The following is a 21,837-nucleotide window of genomic DNA, read 5'->3' as shown; positions in this document are numbered from 1 at the left end:
GGTTGGTCCGTGGGGGGGGGGGGGGGAAGCTACACTACAGAAAAAATAAAAAAAAAATTAAAAAAATAAACATTTAATTGTGCAAACTGGGTACTGGCAGACAGCTGCCAGTACCCAAGATGGCCCCCAATAAGGCAGAGGGGGAGGCTTAGAGAGCTGTTTTGGGGGGGATCAGGGAGGTTGGGGGCTAAGGGGGGATCCTAAACACAGCATATGTAAATATGCTTTTTTTTTTTTCTTTAAAAAAAAAAAATCTTTTATTTTAGTACTGGCAGACTTTCTGCCAGTACTTAAGATGGCGGGGACAATAGTGGGGTGGGGGAGGGAAGGGAGCTGTTTGGGAGGGATCAGGGGGTGGGATGTGTCAGGTGGGAGGCTGAACTCTACACTAAAGCTAAAATTAACCCTGCAAGCTCCCTACACACTACCTAATTAACCCCTTCACTGCTAGCCATAATACACGTGTGATGCGCAGCAGCATTTAGCGACTTTCTAATTACCAAAAATCAACGCCAAAGTCATATATGTCTGCTATTTCTGAACAAAGGGCATCCCAGAGAAGCATTTACAACCATTTGTGCCATAATTGCACAAGCTGTTTGTAAATAATTTCAGTGAGAAACCTAAAATTGTGAAAAAATTTACGTTTTTTTTAATTTGATCGCATTTGGCGATGAAATGGTGGTATGAAATATACCAAAATGGGCCTAGATCAATACTTGGGGTTGTCTACTACACTACACTAAAGCTAAAATTAACCCTAGAAGCTCCCTACATGCTCCCTAATTAACCCCTTCACTGCTGGGCATAATACACGTATTTTGCGCAGGGGCATTTAGCAGCCTTCTAATTACCAAAAAGCAAAGCCAAAGCCATATATGTCTGCTATTTCTGAACAAAGGGGATCCCAGAGAAGCATTTACAACCATTTATGCTATAATTGCATAAGTTGTTTGTAAATAATTTCAGTGAGAAACCTAAAGTTTGTGAAAATATTTGTGAAAAAGTGAACAATTTTTTTTATTTGATCGCATATGGCGGTGAAATGGTGGCATGAAATATACCAAAATGGGCCTAGATCAATACTTTGGGATGTCTTCTAAAAAAAAATATATACATATCAATGGATATTCAGGGATTCCTGAAAGATATTAGTGTTCCAATGTAACTAGCGCTAATTTTGAAAAAAAGTGGTTTGGAAATAGCAAAGTGCTACTTGTATTTATGGCCCTATAACTTGCAAAAAAAGCAAAGAACATGCAAACATTGGGTATTTCTAAACTCAGGACAAAATTTAGAAACTATTTAGCATGGGTGTTTTTTGGTGGTTGTAGATGTGTAACAGATTTTGGGGGTCAAAGTTAGAAAAAATGTGTTTTTTTCCATTTTTTCCTCATATTTTATAATGTTTTTTATAGTAAATTATAAGATATGATGAAAATTATGGTATCTTTTGAAAGTCAATTTAATGGCGAGAAAAACGGTATATAATATATGTGGTTACAGTAAATGAGTAAGAGGAAAATTACAGCTAAACACAAACACCGCAACAATGTAAAAATAGCCTTGGTCCCAAACGGAGAGAAAATGGAAAAGTGCTGCGGTCATTAAGGGGTTAAATGTGCTTGTCTATTAAGAGAGTATTTTATTATGCAGTCTTGAGTTCTAAAGTATTTCCTCTGTATGCTATTTTGCACACGATTGTCTGATTATCCATACATTAAAAAAAAGCCATATACAAGACTTTAGTATTTTTTTTTTTTAATCATAAATCACAACTTACTACACCAACGGCTATACCTGTTTATTATGTATACTTGTTTAGATAACATGTTACCAATTGAACATTATCTTGTGTATGCTTACCTAAGAATTTCATGTATTTTGTCTGATACTGCTGTTGACATGAATCATGGTAGCTAGCTGTCAACTCTTTAATCTAATCACTTAGATTACAAGTTTTGCGTTTGGGTTTTAACGCTGAAAAAATGGCCATTTCAGCGTAAAAACCGGAACGCAGCCATTACGAGTCTTGTCGGTATAGCTGTACCGCAAGCATTTTAGCCTGTAACCCAACATCAGTCCCGCATTTAAAAAAAATTACATTTTTGCGTGGAAATTCCATAGCGCTGCCATTACAAGTTTTGCGGTGAGGCTAAAAAGCTTGCGTTACAGCCTATACCGACATGATCCATTCCGCAATCTGAGACCAGTAGTTATGAGTTTTGAGCCACAAAACTCTTACACAAAACACATAACTAAAGTGTTACAAAGTACACTAACACCAATAAACTACCTATTAACCCCTTATTCAAATCAGCCAATAGAATTTCAGTAGCTCTCATCCTATTGGCTGATTTAAACAGCCAATAGGATTTCAGGAGCTCTCATTCTATTGGCTGATTTTAATTTCAAAAATCAAATCAGCCAATAGGAATGCAAGGGACACCATTTTTAAAAAGCTCCCTTGCATTGAAGATTCAGTATACAGCGGCGACCGTATGAAGAGGATGCTCAGTGCTGGATGTCTTCAGGAAGGACCCACTCCGCTCTGCCAGGATGAAGATAGAAGATGCCGTCTGGATGAAGATAGAAAACGCTGCCTCGATGGATGAAGACCTTTCCGCCTGGATGAAGACTTCTCGCCGCCTGGACTTCAGAAACTGTAAGTGGATCATCGGGGGTTAGTGGTAGGTTTTTTAAAACTTTTTTTGGGTGTTTTTTTTCAGATTAGGGTTTGGGCATTCTTAAAAGAGCTAAATGCCCTTTTCAAGGCAAGAAAAAGAGCTGAATGCCCTTTAAAGGGCAATGCCCATACAAATGCCATTTCAGGGCAATGGGTAGATTAGGTTTTTGTTAGAGATAGGTTTTTTTATTTTGGGGGGTTGGTTGGGTGGGTCTTTGTATTTTTTTTTTTTTCAGGTAAAAGAGCTGATTTCTTTAGGGCAATGCCCTACAAAAGGCCCTTTTAAGGGCTATTGGTAGTTTATTGTAGGCTAGGGTTTTTTTCATTTTGGGGGGGCTTTTTTTAGTTTTATAGGGCTAAAAGAGTAGGTGTAATTCTTTTTATTTTGGATCATTTTGTTTGTTATTTTTTCATAATTTAGTGTTTGTTATTTTTTGTAATTTAGTATTTTTATTTTTTGTAATTGTAGATTTTTTTTTAGTAGTGTTAGGTTTTTTTAATGTGTAATTTAATTTATTTAATTGATAGTTATTTTAATTTTAGTATAATAGTAATGTTAGTTTAATTTATAGTTTAAACTTAGGTTTTTTTATTTTAAGATATGGATCTATGTAATTTTAATTTAAAGTTAGGGGGTTGTTAGGTTTAGGGATTAATAGTTTAATTTAGTTTTTCGCGATGTGTGGGGCTGTTGGTTTAGGGGTTAATAGGTTTATTTAGTTGCAGTGATGTGGGAGGCCAGAGGTTTAGGCGTTAATAACTTTATTTAGTGGTGGCAAATTGGGGAGCAGCAGATTAGGGGTTAATATCTTAATTATAGTGTGGGCGATGTTAGGGTGTGGGGGAATAGGGGTTATTAACTTTATTATTGTGGCGGCGATGTCGGGGAACGGCGGAATAGCGGTTAATAACTTTTATTAGTGGCTGCGATGTCAGGAGCAGCAGATTAGGAGTTAATAACTTTATTTAGGTGTCAGTGATGTTGGGGGTGGCGGATTAGGGGTGTTTAAACTTGTGGTTTATGTTAGGGTTTTAGGTTTAAACATAACTTTTTTTTCCCCATAGACATCAATGGGGTTGCGTTACGGAGATTTTTATTCCGCAATCACAGGTGTTCGTTTTTTTTCTAAAACTCTCTCCCCATTGATGTCAATGGGGAAATGGTGCACGAGTACGTCAAAGCAGTGCTTGGATTTTGTGGGATATGGAGCTCATCGTCACCATATCGCACGCACAAGGCGGCTTTTCAAAAACTTGTAATAGCAGCGCTATGGAGGTTGAAGTAACGCAACTTTTGTTGCGTTCCTTTCACACCCTTTATAGCGCAAAGCTTTTAATCTAGGTGAACGCAATTTTAATAAAAAGTGTATTCTATTGCATTAATATTGATACTTATTTTTCCAGTTTTTTAGACAATAAATAGACCTTTATCTTTATTTTTATATAAGCTACAAAAAATTGTTCAAGTTTCTTGTTGCCATTTTATTATTACTGATAAAGGATGTAAGATAAATGAAGTTAGAAAGGGAAAATATAAAAAGAACTCCAGAGAAGTTTAAAGTAAATGTCATTTATTTATTCTTTTTAATAAAATTGCAAAAATACCATTCATCAAATGCAAGACAGCGATTAATAATCTCATGTATTGTATTTCCTGTTACCTTGATTGAATTGAGATAAGAAACTTTGATTTGTCATTTTCTGTACACTTTTGCTATAAAGTAATTTCTGTTTCTTATCTCTTGTAATATAATCACAAGGCTTCATTCCTATCATCTCTCTAATAAGTAAAGTGTGAACTAATACACTGCCTTTTGAATGTAATTTCTAATTCTAATAAGCAACTGCAAATATTTTTTTTTGTTTTTGTTTTAGAATGCTTTTGGATTAATATCTGAAAGATGACCATGCATCTATTAAATTATATATGGCTATAAATATAATTGAATATACAGTATTTTATTATTATTATTATTATTATTATTATTATTATTATTTTTATAAAATTTCTCTAAATATACAGAAAATAACATATAGCAGGAAAAATATGTATAAGTAAGAAATTAGAAAACTGCAATCTTGGATAGGCCCGGACAAAGGGCTTTATTCACTAAAACCTATTGTGAAACTATTAGCAGAAAATACTTGTTTCAAAATTGCAGCTTGAAAATTAAGGAATGTATAAAGATTAATCCCATCCCCTCAACATAGATGTGGGTTACTAGTTTAGCTCTATTGTAATCAATGGAGACACATTTATCTTGTAACTATTCACTTCTTTGTGCATAAAGTACCACTGTGAAGGATACCAGTGTCACAGATATACCCTCAAATGAAAAATCCACTTTATTGTATGCACAAAAGAAAACTTGAAAACATTAAATATAAATAAAATAAAAATAAGTTATATGATAAAAATCATCACCGATATAGCGAATCATGTCCGCTGCACATTGATAAATGCCGACAGCATATGCTGTTGGCATTTATCATTACACCAGCAATTCTTGTGAACTGTTGGTGCAATGCCACCCCCTGCAGATTCACGGCCAATCGGCTGCTAGCAGGGGGTGTCAATCTACCCAATTGTATTTGATCGGGTTGATTTTTGTCGATTTCTGTCCGCCGCCTCAGAGCAGGTGGACAGGCTATGAAGCTTGATAAATATGCCCCATAGCCATGAGACAAAATACTACAGAGAGACAATAGAGTCTATTATTTCTGCAAGATAGGCCAAACTGTAGATGGAATAATCTCAACCACACCTCAAGAATGGCCAGGAGAGGTCAAGACCAGCCCCTGAAGACACCTTGTGTTGTATCCAGTGAAACTATTTTACCACAACCAAACAGACTTGATTATTTTACAATCAAAAATCCTGGCAGGTCCTTTTTTACAGTTTTGCAGATATTTTTTTCATGTTAATAGCAGTTATGTTTTGATGTGCAAGAAAAGAAAGGTGAAGAGACACTTAATGAATTTTGAACATGACTTTTACAATAAGGCTCTTCAGCAGGGGAATACTGGAAACAGGTTCTGATAGGCGACCCCCATGCATGACAAGAATTCCTCGTCATGCACCACATCAAAGTGGTTAAAGTCTATAAGATTTTTGTAGATAGATAATTTGATACGTTTTTCTAAAGGATTGGGATCAACCTCATTGTTTATTCATTGATTACTGAAAAAAATAAAATAACTTCAATATCACTTTTGAATAATTATTATTTATAGATGTTCAAGATGTAGATTTGAAATTCAATTGATGAATGATGTCAAGTTTCTTTATATCAAATATATCAAATAACCCTTTGATTTTATTGACCACGTAAATATTATAGGTTTAAAGGGATATTAAACTCAATATTTTTCTTTAATACATATGAAAAAGCATGCAAATATTGTATAAATAATTGTTATAAATGTAAAAAAAAAGATAATGAAATAAAATGAAAATAGTTGATAAATTGTTGTTGTAAGAATATTCATAAAAAGCAATAACTTTAATATACTCTTTTAGTTATTATAAATAAAAATATTTTCAGTGTCCCTTTAATTGTTTTTTTTTTTTTTAAAACAAGGAGTCAAAGTCTGTAAGGCACATTATATTGGATTTCACTATTTTTATTTAACTTTGAAGATGGAATATCAATAACTTGTAGTTAGAAAACTAATGTGAATGTTTACCGTTTTATAGCACATAATATTTATTTTAAATTAAAGATTTATCTAAAATCCTTGAACAAATGATTTTATATTGGATGGCGCAAAAGGTGAAAACACTGACATTTTTCAAACTGATCTCTTTCAAAGGCAGCTAAATCAATATCAGACTTATCTCCAGTTTTATACTAAAAAAAAAGGTTTGTGGTTCATAGAGATTTTTTTAAGCACTACATAGTTCACTAGTATTATTATTAAACATACCTTTTACAAGTAAAGTCAACACATATACAGAAAAACTTAAAACAAATGTAAATTATTCATTAACCATTTTTATCAGAGATAAACAGAGTCTGCAATCCCTTCTTTGATCTTTTTTATATGATCACCCTCAAACAAATGACTATGGCCTATTATTGCACTCTTATATATATATGTCTGTATATTTCTATGTATATACATACAGTATATGTGTATATGAAAGAGATATAGTATATGTCAAGGTGTTTGACTCAAAGGTATATATATACATACATATATATATATATATATATATATATATATATATATATATACGGTATATATATATATATATATATATATATATATATATACATATATATATACGATATATATATATATATATATATATATATATATATATATATATATATATATATATATATATATATATATATATATATATATATATATATATATTAAGAAACAAGCAAGAAAAAGACGACGGCACTACTAATGCTGTGTCCCACTAGTTTTCGAATTTCTTCTCAGAGTATGAGAAATACCAATAGTATTTAGGGAGACTGGGTGCTGTACATAGGGAAAGACTAACTAGCAAATATCAATTGCAGTAAGCAATTGCAAGGATGTACTTGGGTAGCACTCACCAGCAAATAATCTATTTAAGTCCAATACTACCATAGGTAAAGAAGTCCAAAGAAGGGCAAATTAAAACTTAACTTTTATTACATAAGTTAAAATCTTGACAACACATTAAAATTTGCAAACAGTGTGTGGTGTGGGAATGTTGCTCCTGGGAAGGAGTTAACAAATTATATATTCTAGGTAAATTCTGAGGAGAATATCCTCACTATTGTGGGGTGCTACAGTGTACCTCGGGTATCACCCTTTTATGTGAGATCCTGAGTTATATCTCAGGTGTAGCTAATCCACCAATAGTTGTGTCAGTCCTCAGTGTGAGGGGTGTGAATAATAATATTAAGATGTTAAGGACCCTGACTGTAACGGTCCCCGCTTGCTATTTGCCACTTAGATATTGGTAAATAGAATAGGATTACCACCTTACTGATTGCACTGGGGGGAGTATCAGCTGCATCATACTGGGTTAGGAGGATATTATTGTATTGTGAGGCGGTATCTATAAGGCGATATAGCACGTCTTTTTTTATTTTTTTATTTGTTATACCCACTTATATACGTGGGTTCAAAAGTTTTCCCCAGCTTGTAGGGATAATCAGATTAGGCGTATTCCAGTATTAATCTGATATTACAAATACTCTGTACTTGTGTGTGGATAGCTCTGTTGGTTAATTAAAATTGTTTATGGGTGCCAACAAATGTTAGTGGAATTCCATACAGAGAGCTAAGCATACATATAAGTCCGGTACAGTATTAGTTTATTTATTACTGGATGAAATGCTTCATGCAAGCTTATATATATTGTAGTGTGTAGTGCTTATACTCGTGTGATGACGCTTAGCATCTAGGTGAGACCCTTTGAGACGAAATCAGGCAGATCTCGGCTGTAAAATGACAGCTGTGGTATTCAAAAAAGATTGCTTCACTTGATACTGACCTCCTAAGTCTCAGAGTTACTAATTTATGTAGCTGTGATGTCAGATTACTGCCCCTAATTGGTTATGTGTACACAGACTTTCGTAGCGTCAAGGATACACTTATAGATTCCTTTACATAAGGTTCAAGTTAGCAGTATACATCACCAGTAATTACTGTCTATATTGACCCCCAGATTGGATCTAATATATCTCCTCGGTAAGTATTATATGCTGGTCTCGGAGTATATAGCTTATTTAACCGGAAGGCTATCTATGGTTACCATTAATGGAGTAGCAGAACGGTTATTTGAGCCTTGATAATAAAATTAATATTTCCGTTAAGCCTCCCCCGCTTTAATGTGAATAAATAGATCACTTAATATTCTAGGTTACGGTAGCTGTGAAGCCCTTTTACCATAATATATTAATTCGTAGTGTATCTATTGTTAGAGATAGCGGTTAGTAAGGTGCAGGTACAAATACTTAACAGCTTGTATATAGCTAGAAGGTCTCGGTTGCTTTCGTAGCGTCAAGGATACATCTATAGATTCCTTTACACAAGGTTCAAGTTAGCAGTATATATCGCCAGTAATTACTGTCTATTACTGTCTATATTGACCCCCAGATTTGATCGGATATATCTCCTCAGTACGTATTATATGCTGGTTTGGGAGTATATGGCTTATATAACCGGAAGGCTGTCTATGGTTACCATTAAAGGAGTAACAGAACGGTTATTTGAGCCTCGGTAATAAAATTAGTATTGCCATTAAGCCTCCCCAGCTTTTAATGTAAATAAATAGATCACTTAATATTCTAGGTTACGGTAGCTGTGAAGCCCTTTTACCATAATATATTACTTCGTAGCGTATCTATTTTAGGAGATAGCCATAAGTAAGGTGCCGGTACAAATAATTAGCAGCTTGTATATAGCTAGATGGTCTCGATTGCACACACTCTCTCACACATATACCATTTTAAATTATATTCTGGTTAAACATTCATACACCAAATCACACTGTTTGTTATAAGTTAAAAAGGAGAAAAGTTCTCCAGCTGCCCTGACATGTTTCGCCATGAAGGCTTTGTCAAAGGTGGGGCGCCCGCCGAACTCGGGGCTTTTTATTGGCTGACCGGTGGGAGTTACTCCCTCATCGGCTGTAGTAATTGGTTCCCTGTTTCTCCTATAGTATTTGTAGGAGAAGGGGGTGTGTAGAGGGTTCGCCATTTCTGTCACCGCTTATTGGGTGCCTGTCTTTAATTCTAAGTGCCAGATTGTAATACTTGGGCACGTAACAGGGGTTGTGTACTTAAGTGAGGTGGGATTCTGCAACGGATATAAGAAGATCGTTAGAGTACCGGAGCTGACATCTCCCAAATGGGGCGTTCTACCTGTTAGAGGATCTAATAATAATTTGATCGCAACCAAAATCGAAATTGATAAAAAACGAACAGAATTAACACTTTCCATGATTTACTGTGTAGTCATAGATGACACGTATTGTTAAAGGGGAAACAGAGTGTGAGGCCATATTGTGTGGATGAGATCAGGATGTCCTCCTGTTCCAAGTAGTGATATCGTGTGAGAGAATGAAAAAAGTGTGAACAGACAATAAAAATAATAATAAAGCTGGTGCCAAACGTGAACCACTTGATCTAGTGTCCCATTATTTAACCTCGTTAGATTCTCGGTCCCAGGACAAAATTCTAATTTAGCCAGTGTGTGGTTATGTGCAAATGTGAGCCCAGTTGTCAAAAAGTCCTGGGCTATCCAAATAATTTTGATAGAGAGTTATAACAGATCTGTATAGATGTGGGCTTCTCAGACTTGTAGTGACATTTAATATTGGTGTCATAGGTGTGCTTACATCATAGGGTGTGCTAACAAATTATAAAGTGCACCTTGTACATTGCTGTAAAAACGTGAGGAAGAGGTGGGTTTTTAACAAGTTTAGGATTAGTTATTTATTGGTAAATCAAATGATGAATGAGGTAAGTGGAACCTGTTCATTTGTGGTTCCCCTTGTATATTACTATGCAATTTAGTGGTCCCATTCCTATATGGTTTCTAGTGGTTAGTACTCAGTTTTACTCGGACCATATAGGAAATGGTATAAAGTTATATTAATTCTATTATATATCCTGCTCAGGCTTTCCCTTTTGGAATCCTGGTAGTGTTATATCTCATTCTCACATCCTAAGGTGTCCTGTTTGGATGTATTTTAGTGTCTCTCCACAGGGTACTTGTTAGTCTCTGAGTTTGTTCATTTTTACAGAAAACAATAATAGTTGCTTTGTTCATTTAATCCCTTAGGATACACACTGTCTAGCAGATATATCCACCTACACTCCGCTCTTAACAGGGCCTGTTCTATGTTGCCCCCTCTGATGCCTAAGGATATTTTTTCGATTCCTTGGCACTTTAGCTCTCTTGGATTAGAGAAATGGCGTTTAGAGAAATGGAGGGCCACTGAGGTTATGGTTTTTCCATCTTCAAGGTCCTTTGCAGCATTTTTAATGTTCCTTACATGCTCCTGTAGTCTGACTTTGAGCTGGCGGCTGGTCATTCCAACATAGATCTTGGAACAGCTGCAAGATAATGCATATATTATATTGTCCGTTGTGCAGCTGATGTAATTCTTGATTTTGTGTGTATGGCCAAACCTATCTTGAATCATATCCGTTCTGCGGATATATTTACAAGAGGAGCAGGTGCTGCACGGGAAAGATCCTGCCCGAATGGCAGTCCTGGTTTTCCCCACTTGGTAGTGGCTACGGGATACCCTATCTTTTATGTTCTGGGTTCTCCTGTATCCTATTTGTATCTTTTCTCCTACAATTGGCTTCAGATCTGGGTCTAAAGTAATAATGTGCCAGTGTTTGTTCAGTATTTCATTTACAGCTTGCACTTGTGGAGTGTAAGTTAGAATTAGTCTGGTTTGTTCATCCTTTCTCTTGGACTTTTTATGGAGTAATTCTGTTCGGTTGGTATGGATTGCCCTATTTTTGGCTATTTTGATATTTCTTTTACTGTAACCTCTGTCCTCTAGTCGTTGCTCCAGAATTCTGGATTGCTCTTTGAAAAGATGTATATTGCTACAATTCCTTCTTATCCTCAGAAATTTCCCAACCGGTAACGATTTGGTGGTTCCGGGGGCGTGAGAGCTGCTGTTATGCAACAAGCTATTAGTTGCTGTTTCTTTTCTGTAGAGATTAGTTTGTATTCTTCCCTCCTGATCTTTGAAGATTGTGAGATCTAGGAAATCTATCTCTTTTTGGCTCATTTTGTAAGTTAACTTGATGTTTAGATCATTCTGATTGAGATTATGGAGGAAAATCTCTAATTCTTCCTTACTCCCTTCCCACATGAACAGAATGTCATCTATGTACCGAATCCAGAAAGGTATTTTGTCTGTTTCGGTAGAGTGCCTGTCATTGAATACCACATGTTTTTCCCAGAAACCTAAGAACAAGTTGGCGTAGGTAGGGGCACAGGCCGTGCCCATCGCCGTCCCTTGAACTTGTAAGTAAACCTGGTTGGCAAAGGTGAAGAAATTGTATTTGAGGACAAATTCCAATAGTTTTAGGATGAACAGATCGTGATCCTCCTCTTCCGATGAGCCTTGATTAAGAAAGAACTGAACAGCCCTGAGTCCCTTGTCATGTTCTATGGAGGTGTACAGGGACTCAACGTCCGCTGTAACAAGCCAGGTTTCTTTTCCGGCGTTGCTATTGTCCAGTCTTTGTAATACCTCCATGGTGTCTTTGACATAGGAGGGGAGGGCCTCCACAAATTCTCTCAGTCTGTGGTCCACATATCGACTGGCATTTTCTGATAGACATTCGTTGCCAGAGACAATGGGCCTACCAGGCGGATTGGTGATATTTTTGTGAACCTTGGGGATGAGATAAAAGGTAGCGATTTTGGGGTGTCTGACTGTTAGAAACTTTACTTCATCAGTATTTATGATTCCTCTGCTACTGCCTTCTTTGATTATGTTGTTGTAGATCTTACTGTATGTTTCACTTGGATTATTAAATAGTTTTTGGTAGCATTGTCGGTTTTTTAGTTGTTTTTCTACTTGTGTCAGGTACATCGGTAAAGGCCAGAGGACAATGTTGCCCCCCTTATCCGCTTCCCTTATTATTATGTCATCCCATGTCTGGATTTCTTTGAGAGCCAATTTTTCGGTTCTTGTGAGGTTCTGTTCCGGATAGCCCATTTTTAATTGTGAGATTTCTTCACAGACCACTTGATTGTATATTTCCAATTGAGTGGATAGGTTGTATTTAGGTACAAATGTGGATCTAGCCTTCAAATTTCGTCTCCAGGATTTGGAATGAGACTCATTATCCTGTAATAGGCTTTCCAAGTCTTGTAAGCTCCTCCTATCAGCTTCTGACAGGGTGGGGTCAGATTTTTTTGCAAATAATTTTTTTAAATTTAATTTTCGTATATACAGCTGTATATCTTTGATTATTTCGAATTTGTTGAGTTGTCCCGTGGGGCAGAAAGATAGACCTTTAGATAATACAGAGATATGATCTGGAGATAAGAAGTGCTCGGACAAGTTTATAATTTTTAGTGATTTAGTCTCATCTGAGAGAAAGGACTCGGGGCTCTCTGATGTTGTCTGCCCCTCCGAGGTGTTCCTCTGGGGTAACCTCTTGACCTGGTTGGTTTTTTGTTTGAACTTCTGGCCTCTTCTGGAGGTTCTACCTCTTCTGATGTGCCTTCTTCTAAAAAATTCTTTCTCTTATTTCTGGTTGGTAAAGAGAAAGTGGCAGTAGAAGTACTTGGAGTGTCTCCATTATTGTCATTGCCTATATTGTCCTCCCCATCCGTGTCAGAAATATCACTTTGGATTATATTAGGATGGTTGGTTCTGGGGGTACCTTTATAGAAGTTTCTCCTTCTCCACTTATAGATCTTTTTCTCTTTATAATCATTAATATCTCTAAAAAGCTTGCCCTGTTTCATATCTCGTAGCTCTTTAATGTATTGGTCTAATTCTTTCTGATAGGTTTTGTACATCTTTTCAAAATCAGATTGTAATTCATATTTTTTGAGTTGTGTGTATTGCTCTTGGATAGTTGTTTCTAGTTTATCATATTTTTCTTTGTAATGGCGTATCAGGATGTTCATAAGTTTGACCGAGCATTCTGATAGGGCTGTTTCCCAATCTTCTGTTAATACTGGGTTCTCAAATTCAAAAGCCGGGAACAACTGAATTCTTAATCCTCTAGGAATTAATTTTTGTTGAATGTATTTGTCAAAAAATTGTTGGTCCCACCACACTTTTTCTTGTTTAAACATATTTTTGTGTACCTCTTTTAGTAGGGTCTCTAGTGATCCAATAGGAGTATAGTCATCCGTGGCACTAGTTTTGAACATATTGTCCAAATCAGTAGCTCTTTTAGAGTGTCTATCTGATCTGTCTTTGCCGAAAAAGTCAGCCATGATGTTGTTAGATTACCTAGGTATGTTAGGCTCTTGGAGTTAATTTAATAATACTGATAAATAATGACCTTGTCTGGTTACAGTATTTATTTAAATGTATGTGTGCTCTGTTGTCTGGAAAGCTGTGTCACCACAGTAACAGAATTAAGAAACAAGCAAGAAAAAGACGACGGCACTACTAATGCTGTGTCCCACTAGTTTTCAAATTTCTTCTCAGAGTATGAGAAATACCAATAGTATTTAGGGAGACTGGGTGCTGTACATAGGGAAAGACTAACTAGCAAATATCAATTGCAGTAAGCAATTGCAAGGATGTACTTGGGTAGCACTCACCAGCAAATAATCTATTTAAGTCCAATACTACCATAGGTAAAGAAGTCCAAAGAAGGGCGAATTAAAACTTAACTTTTATTACATAAGTTAAAATCTTGACAACACATTAAAATTTGCAAACAGTGTGTGGTGTGGGAATGTTGCTCCTGGGAAGGAGTTAACAAATTATATATTCTAGGTAAATTCTGAGGAGAATATCCTCACTATTGTGGGGTGCTACAGTGTACCTCGGGTGTCACCCTTTTATGTGAGATCCTGAGTTATATCTCAGGTGTAGCTAATCCACCAATAGTTGTGTCAGTCCTCAGTGTGAGGGGTGTGAATAATAATATTAAGATGTTAAGGACCCTGACTGTAACGGTCCCCGCTTGCTATTTGCCACTTAGATATTGGTAAATAGAATAGGATTACCACCTTACTGATTGCACTGGGGGGAGTATCAGCTGCATCATACTGGGTTAGGAGGATATTATTGTATTGTGAGGCGGTATCTATAAGGCGATATAGCACGTCTTTTTTTATTTTTTATTTTTTTTATTTTTTTTATTTTTTTTTGTTATACCCACTTATATACGTGGGTTCAAAAGTTTTCCCCAGCTTGTAGGGATAATCAGATTAGGCGTATTCCAGTATTAATCTGATATTACAAATACTCTGTACTTGTGTGTGGATAGCTCTGTTGGTTAATTAAAATTGTTTTTATATATATATACACACACACACACATACATACAAACACATGTATACACACATTACACAGATAAAAGTACATACATATATATATATATATATATATATATATATATATATATATATATATATATATATATATATATATATATATATATATATATATATATTTATACACTGAACTACTAAGAAAGAAAGTTGCACCAAAATAAGGTGCAACTCAAAAGACCAGGATATCAAGCAAACCACTAAAAAAAATCAGCTAATGAGATACAATAATTTATCATAAACATGTGCAATTTATTAGAACATGATTTCATATAATACACAAACCATCAAATAAATAATGACTCTATAAAACATGAAATACGTGAGCAAAGTACAACAAACACACTAACACACACACAGGGGACAGATAAACAAACATGCAGCTCTGAACTAAACCTAAGCCGGCAAAATAATCCAAAATGAAGTGACAAATGTTCAAGGAGAATATTCCATCCACATATTGATTATATGAATATGAATAAACAGCAGACACATGCAGTGTATCAAATGAATGAAGTATGATGATGAAAACAAACTGTATGTAATTTCATGATATGGATGATATGTGAATAAACAGTTGATGATGATGATAACAGATGGTCAAGTCACTTAGGTAAAGTTTCAGGCTTGCAATTAATCACAGCAACCAGTATATCTGACAAATAACGATGAAAAGTGTGGGGGATGTGTAATGAGAAAGTTCTTAAATGGGGCGAGTGTACTTTAAAGCAAAACAATCCAATAAGGATATACGGCAGTTCATACCACACTAAGAGCCCCTGATCACACATGCAACCCTCCAGATTGAACTAACTACCACACCACACTTGTAGCCATCGGCTCTCTGACCGGCAGAGGTAAAGAAGTCCCACTGGTATATGCTGCTCCACAACGATGTAGAGGGGGAATCCCACAGACCAAAGCGCTTTGGTCCGTGGGATTCCCCCACTACATCGTTGTGGAGCGTTTTGTACTTTGCTTATGTATTTCATGTTTTACAGAGTCATTATTTATTTGATGGTTTGTGTATTATATGAAATTATGTTCTAATAAATTGCACATGTTTATGATAAATTATTGTATCTCATTAGCTTATTATTTATTTTTAGTGGTGTGCTTGATATCCTGGTCTTTTGAGTTGCACCTTATTTTGGTGCAACTTTCTTTCTTAGTAGTTCAGTGTATAATTATACTTACCAGGTAGCAACCATCTTGTCCATTTATATAACATTATTGGTTGCATTTCTTCAGCTGTTTGTTTTGTTTGTACAATATATATATATATATATATATATATATATATATATATATATATATACACACACAACCCAATTCTGAAAAGGTTGGGACAGTATGGAAAATTCATTTCCCCCTGTACTATATTGAAAACACATTATTAACATATTATTTGATGTTTTACTTTGGGTAATTAATCTATTTTTGAAAATATACACTCATTTCAAATCTGATGACTGCAATACACTCGGGTTAGTTGACTTTCATCCATTATGCATGTCTTCAGCTGCACAATTATCTGCTACTTTAATGGGAATGAGACCCCTATATATAAACAGTCTTACCACTGCTGGTGCAGAGATCCAAATCAACATAACAGCTTCACACACCTCAAAACACAGCTTATTGTAACTCAATTGTCTTTTATTTCCACAATCTTAAAAGCAGGTATGTAATGTAAGTATTTATTCTGTTTAGAAATATGCTGTGAATTGAAGTGGACAAAGGTCCAATGCCTGGACCAAAACGTTGGGATGAAATTGTAAAAATAAAAGACAAATGAGTTACAATAAACTGTGTTGCGAGGTGTGTTAAGAGGATATATATATATATATATATAAAGTTCATTGGAATATGCACTCTCACCAACAGTTCAACTGCCAGGGTGCTCTCAAGGACATGCATAGGACAAAGCAATTTGGGTGGTCTCCAGGATGTAGATCATATGGGGGGCCGTAAACATATTTTGCTGTAACCATACTTTAGTTCAGCAAAAAATATTATATGATGCAAGAGGAAATAATATCTACATTGTTGAGTTTCACCTAAGCAATTCACCTGATTATACTTCTGCAAATTCTTTATTTGTATGTAAATATCTATTTTAACATAGTGTTGCCAATCATCAAAGATAAATACCAAGTTGTAGTTTGTGAGTCAACTGTAAACGTGTAAAAGTATTTTGATCTAGATCTTATAAGAGTTGCAAAAATAGGTTCCTTATGAAAAATGTACCAGCAACAGAGTTTTTAAAACCTGACCTTTCTAAAATCATGGTTATTTAGTTTGCTTTTTGCATACTACTAAAAATAGTGCTTCTGAGCCCAATTACTATAATACTGGTACTTTCAATGATATTTGCCATCTTACCTTAGCTTGTCCATTTGACTCTTGGCATGAGTTTTGGATTGCCTCTTGCCTGACCCCTGTTTGATGAGCTTCTACTTGAGTGGACTCTCTGTCTCTGCCCTTGACTTAGGGCCAGATGTACAATCGGCCATGCGGGCAAGGTTCTTAACTTGAGAACTTCTCTGCACTTCTTCACGACATATGGACAGTGAACTCTTTTCATCCGCTGCATGTATGTCCCATTACACATTCAACTCTGCCAATTGCATTTCAATTACCCAGAGCAAGCATATTTGAGGTGATTACTCTCTACCAACTCAGATGTGGTGGAGATTGAAAGAAGCAGAGGACTGATGAATACTTATATTGCAGGAATCAGTCTTGCATGTATGAAACTGCCCCCACAAGGACCCCGAAGCAGTTTACGCTGCTTAGTACTTGGCTCTTACTTGGGCACTTTTTCTACCAACCCACATGCTAACTTCCTCTCTTACAGACCTGTCTCACTTCAGGTTTGCTAGTAGAGGTTATGTAAAATAGTGCCATTACCTGCACGTGGATTCTTGTTCTGATTCGCTTTCTCAGGTAATTGTTACAACTATATACGTTTTGTTATGGTTGTAGAAGGGGTTGCAACAAATTAAAGTAGCCATTCCCATGTGATGTCAAAATTGTGTTGTGTTATTTTTTGGTGGGGAGGTAAGGGATCTTCCTGGTTGTTAGTTTATCTAAATAAATTAAACTTTTAATTTAAGAAAAACTATTAAGTGTAAACATACTAGCTAGGTTTGATTATCTGTATATGCTGTATATGCTGCAATAAAACAATATTGAAAGGAATCAGTTTAGGATCCGCCTAAATAAACCCTTCTGTTAATGAAGCACCATACCTGCAACTCCCCGCTAAAAACAATGTATTTAACTATCTGATCTTAAAGAACAAAATTAATACAGTAGAAATTGCATACACAATAAGTACATAATACAAAGACAATTCAATAGAACTTAGTCTGAATTTTAAATGAGCATTTTTTTCTGACAAATTTCAAAATTTCCATGAACCCTTTATCATATGACAGCCATTAGCCAATCACAGACTGATATACATATACAATGTGAACTTTTATTTATGTTAATGAGACAGTAAACATCAAATTAAACTTTCATTATTCAGATAGGGCATGTATTTTCAAACAACTTTCCAATTTACTTTTTTCATTAAATTTGCTTTGTTGTCTTGGTATTCTTAGTTAGAGGCTAAACCTAGGTCGGCTCATAAACTGATTTTTAAGACCTTGCCTGCCACCTCTTATCTCATTGTCTGGCTGTGAAGAGCTAATCCATGTGTGCCATATAGATAACACTGTTCATTCCCGTGGAGTTATTTATGTCAGCACTAATTGGATAAAATGCAAGTCTGTCAAAAGAACTGAGATAAGGGGGACAATCTGCGGAGGTTTATATACGAGGTAATCACAGAGGTAAAAAGTATATTAATATAACAGTGTTGCTTATACAAAACTGTGAAATGGGTAATAAAGGGATTATCTATCTTTTTGAGTAGACTGTCCCTTTCAGTAGGAACTGGTGCCTCAGAAAGTATGCATACAAAAAAACTGTGCACTATCTGATAATGGAAGTAAAATGGAAGGTTTCTTAAAACTTCATCCACTATATGAATCATGAAAGTTTAATTTTGACTTTAGTGTCCCTTTAAGCCAAAATATCCGCTTTACAAACAATGCAACTTTTTTTTTTTAGAAATTCTTAAGAAATGTATGTTATAGATATTTATCAGAGCCATTTTATTTTTAAATAAAACCCACAACATCCAATAAGTTTCAATAAATGTAGACTCTATATTCTGCAGGATAAAGGAGCAACTAGGAAGAGTGAAACAAGTGCATTCTTCCCTTAATTTATTCCTTACACCCAGTTTCAAAGGTCTATGAATATAATAATCAATATATTCAGGAATTTGTTTATAGGGAAATCATTCCAAGACCTCACATACAGTAGGTCCTCAGCATTAAAGGGACATGAAACCCAAAATTTGAATTACAAAATGATTCAGGTAGAGTATACATTTTTCTAATTCACTTATCACATTTTTATCATTCTCTTGGCATCTTTTGTTTAAAAGCAGTGACATAAGCTCCAGAGTGTGCACATGTCTGGGGCACAATATGACAGCAGTTTTGCAAGAATGTTATCCATTAGAAAGATCATTAGATGGCAGCACTATTTTCTGCCAGTTAGTGCTCCAGAAACTCTACAACAAAGAATACTACGAGAACAAAGGAAATCTGATAATAGAATTTAACTGGAAAGTTGTTTTTTACAATTGTATGCTCTGTCTGAATCCCAAAAAAATGTTTGGGTTTCATATCCTTTTAAAGAATTAAATATCTTAGAATACAGCAATACCTTTTAACAAACAGAATCCTCCATATAAGGAGTAGAACAAATAGAATAGCTGTGCTCTTTGCTTTAAAACAACATATGTAAAGCTTGATACAAGGGCCTGCAGGAGTGGGGATAAACATAGGTAGGCTAATATGTTAATTTCTAACCTCTTGAAGATTGCCTCTTATCTCTAAGTTTTTACAGCTAGATAGCGCTAGTTCATGTGTGTCAAATATATAACATTGTGCTCCCTCCCATGGAGTTATTTATAAGTCAGCATTGATTGGCTAACATGCATGTCTGTCAAAAGAACTAAAAATAAGGGGCCAGTCTGCAGAGGCTTAGATACAAAAAAGTATATTAATATAACAGTGATATTTATACAATACTGGGGAAACAATAAAAAAGATGGAGTACACTGTCACTTTAAACAAAGACAATGTGGGGCGGAGCCTGGAGGAGCGCGGTGATGGCTGCTTAATCACCGAGCTCCGTGCATGCTGAGCAAAGAAAGAGTAGCAAATAGCCGGAATATGAAGCAATCTGGCTGAAAGCTGAGGGACAACACTCTGGCGATACAGGGAACAAGGTGAACCTACAGCATACAAAATTGAGCGGAGTTAAACGGAGCAGCGCGTCTCTGTGTGGCTCAGAGAGGGACATGACCGCGGTCTAGAAGGAGAGCCGCGCGGAGGGACAGCTGAGCAATACGGCACTAAAGATAAAGAGAAAAGACTCCTGTAGCAACTTACCGCTTATATCATCAGACCGGGTGAGCAAGTTGAAACGGCCTGACATATGTCTCACATTTCCCGGGGAGAAGGAGGGAGGAGCTACATGGCGATGGAGGTGGCCATCTTTACACAACGCTGACGCAGTTACAAGCGCGGCAATGATTATGAGGTGAATACTAACTCTGGCCCAGATAAGCAAGGTATATAAATAAGTTTGCACAACCTGCCTTACACATACCCCAAAAAAAAGCTCTATCTCTAAATAAGGGACTGAAACCACCATATTAGCCTCATCCTATATAACGTTTTGGAGATCTAAGGAATGACATAGCTGTTAATCAGAATATGCCCTAAAAAAGGTGACTCCATTATTACAATTGCAACGAAGACATGAGCCTGGAAGACAGGAAGGCAACATAAAATAAATATACACCAATGATGTAAAAATACCTGTAAAAGTTAATAGCTGGAGAGTTGCTAGATATGGGAATCCTTACACTGCAAAAAGGGCGCTAACTACAAATGCTGATATAAAGCTTGAGAATCATATCATATCTCTGTTAACTGCTGTAAATACACTTTATTGCTCTACTTTTACAAACAGTAGCTAGAAGAAAACAGCCAGCTTGATTTGGTTACTAACAATTAACCTTTCATAACATTGACACAGACATGTCTGCCAGAAAACAAAATAAAACAGGAGTAGGAGCAAAGATATCTGCACAACATCCCTTTTTTAAGTCATCCAAAGGAGACAAAGGTCAAGAAGCAGAAGAATTAACGATAGGGGAAGAAATGGATTCTGACACTGATTCTCAACACACCAAAATGGATCAAACTCCAGCGACTAAAGCAGACCTTAAAAATCTAATGTCTAAACAGGACATCAATAATATTTTCAATAAGATGTGGGAGAAAATGGACACGCTGCAGACCACAGTCACCAATAGCCTGACAGATATCAAGCAAGATATTCTGGACTTAGGTACTAGAATTGAATCTTTGGAAGAAAAAGAGGAAACCACCACTGAGGATATAAATACCCTCTCCCAACACATGTCCTCTCAGCAACAAGATATAGAAGAAATGCAAGATAAACTGGAGGACATGGAGAACAGGAGCCGCAGGTGTAATCTTAGACTAAAAGGGGTTCCCGAAACAATAACAACATCAGAACTCCCTGAATTTCTCCTACAGCTATTTCAAGCCATCACAGACAACAAGGAAGACGGCAAATTTGAAACGGAAAGAGCACACAGAGCCTTAAGAGCAAGACCCAAAAAAGGAGACCCGCCAAGAGACATTATAATTAAGATGCTGCGGTTCCGCGACAAAGAAGAAATCCTAACAGCTGCAAGACAAAACCCTACCTTCAAGTTTAAAGGCTCGGTTATTCAATTTTACCAAGACTTGTGCCTGAGAACACTTCAAAGGCGTAGTACTATGCGACCCCTTACACAGCTTTTACGCAAAACCCAAATACCCTATAGATGGGGATTCCCTTTTTCCCTCAACATCCTACACGAAGGAAAAACAGTGTCACTTAAAGACCCGGCAGAGATACCAACTATTTGCAAACTGCTGAAACTCGAATGCCCAGATCTACCGACATCATCCCAAGAACAAGACACAGCT

Source organism: Bombina bombina, chromosome 3 (genome assembly GCF_027579735.1).
Source record: "Bombina bombina isolate aBomBom1 chromosome 3, aBomBom1.pri, whole genome shotgun sequence".
In the NCBI taxonomy this organism is placed as follows: Eukaryota; Metazoa; Chordata; class Amphibia; order Anura; family Bombinatoridae; genus Bombina; species Bombina bombina.
This window is presented reverse-complemented; position numbering follows the sequence as displayed.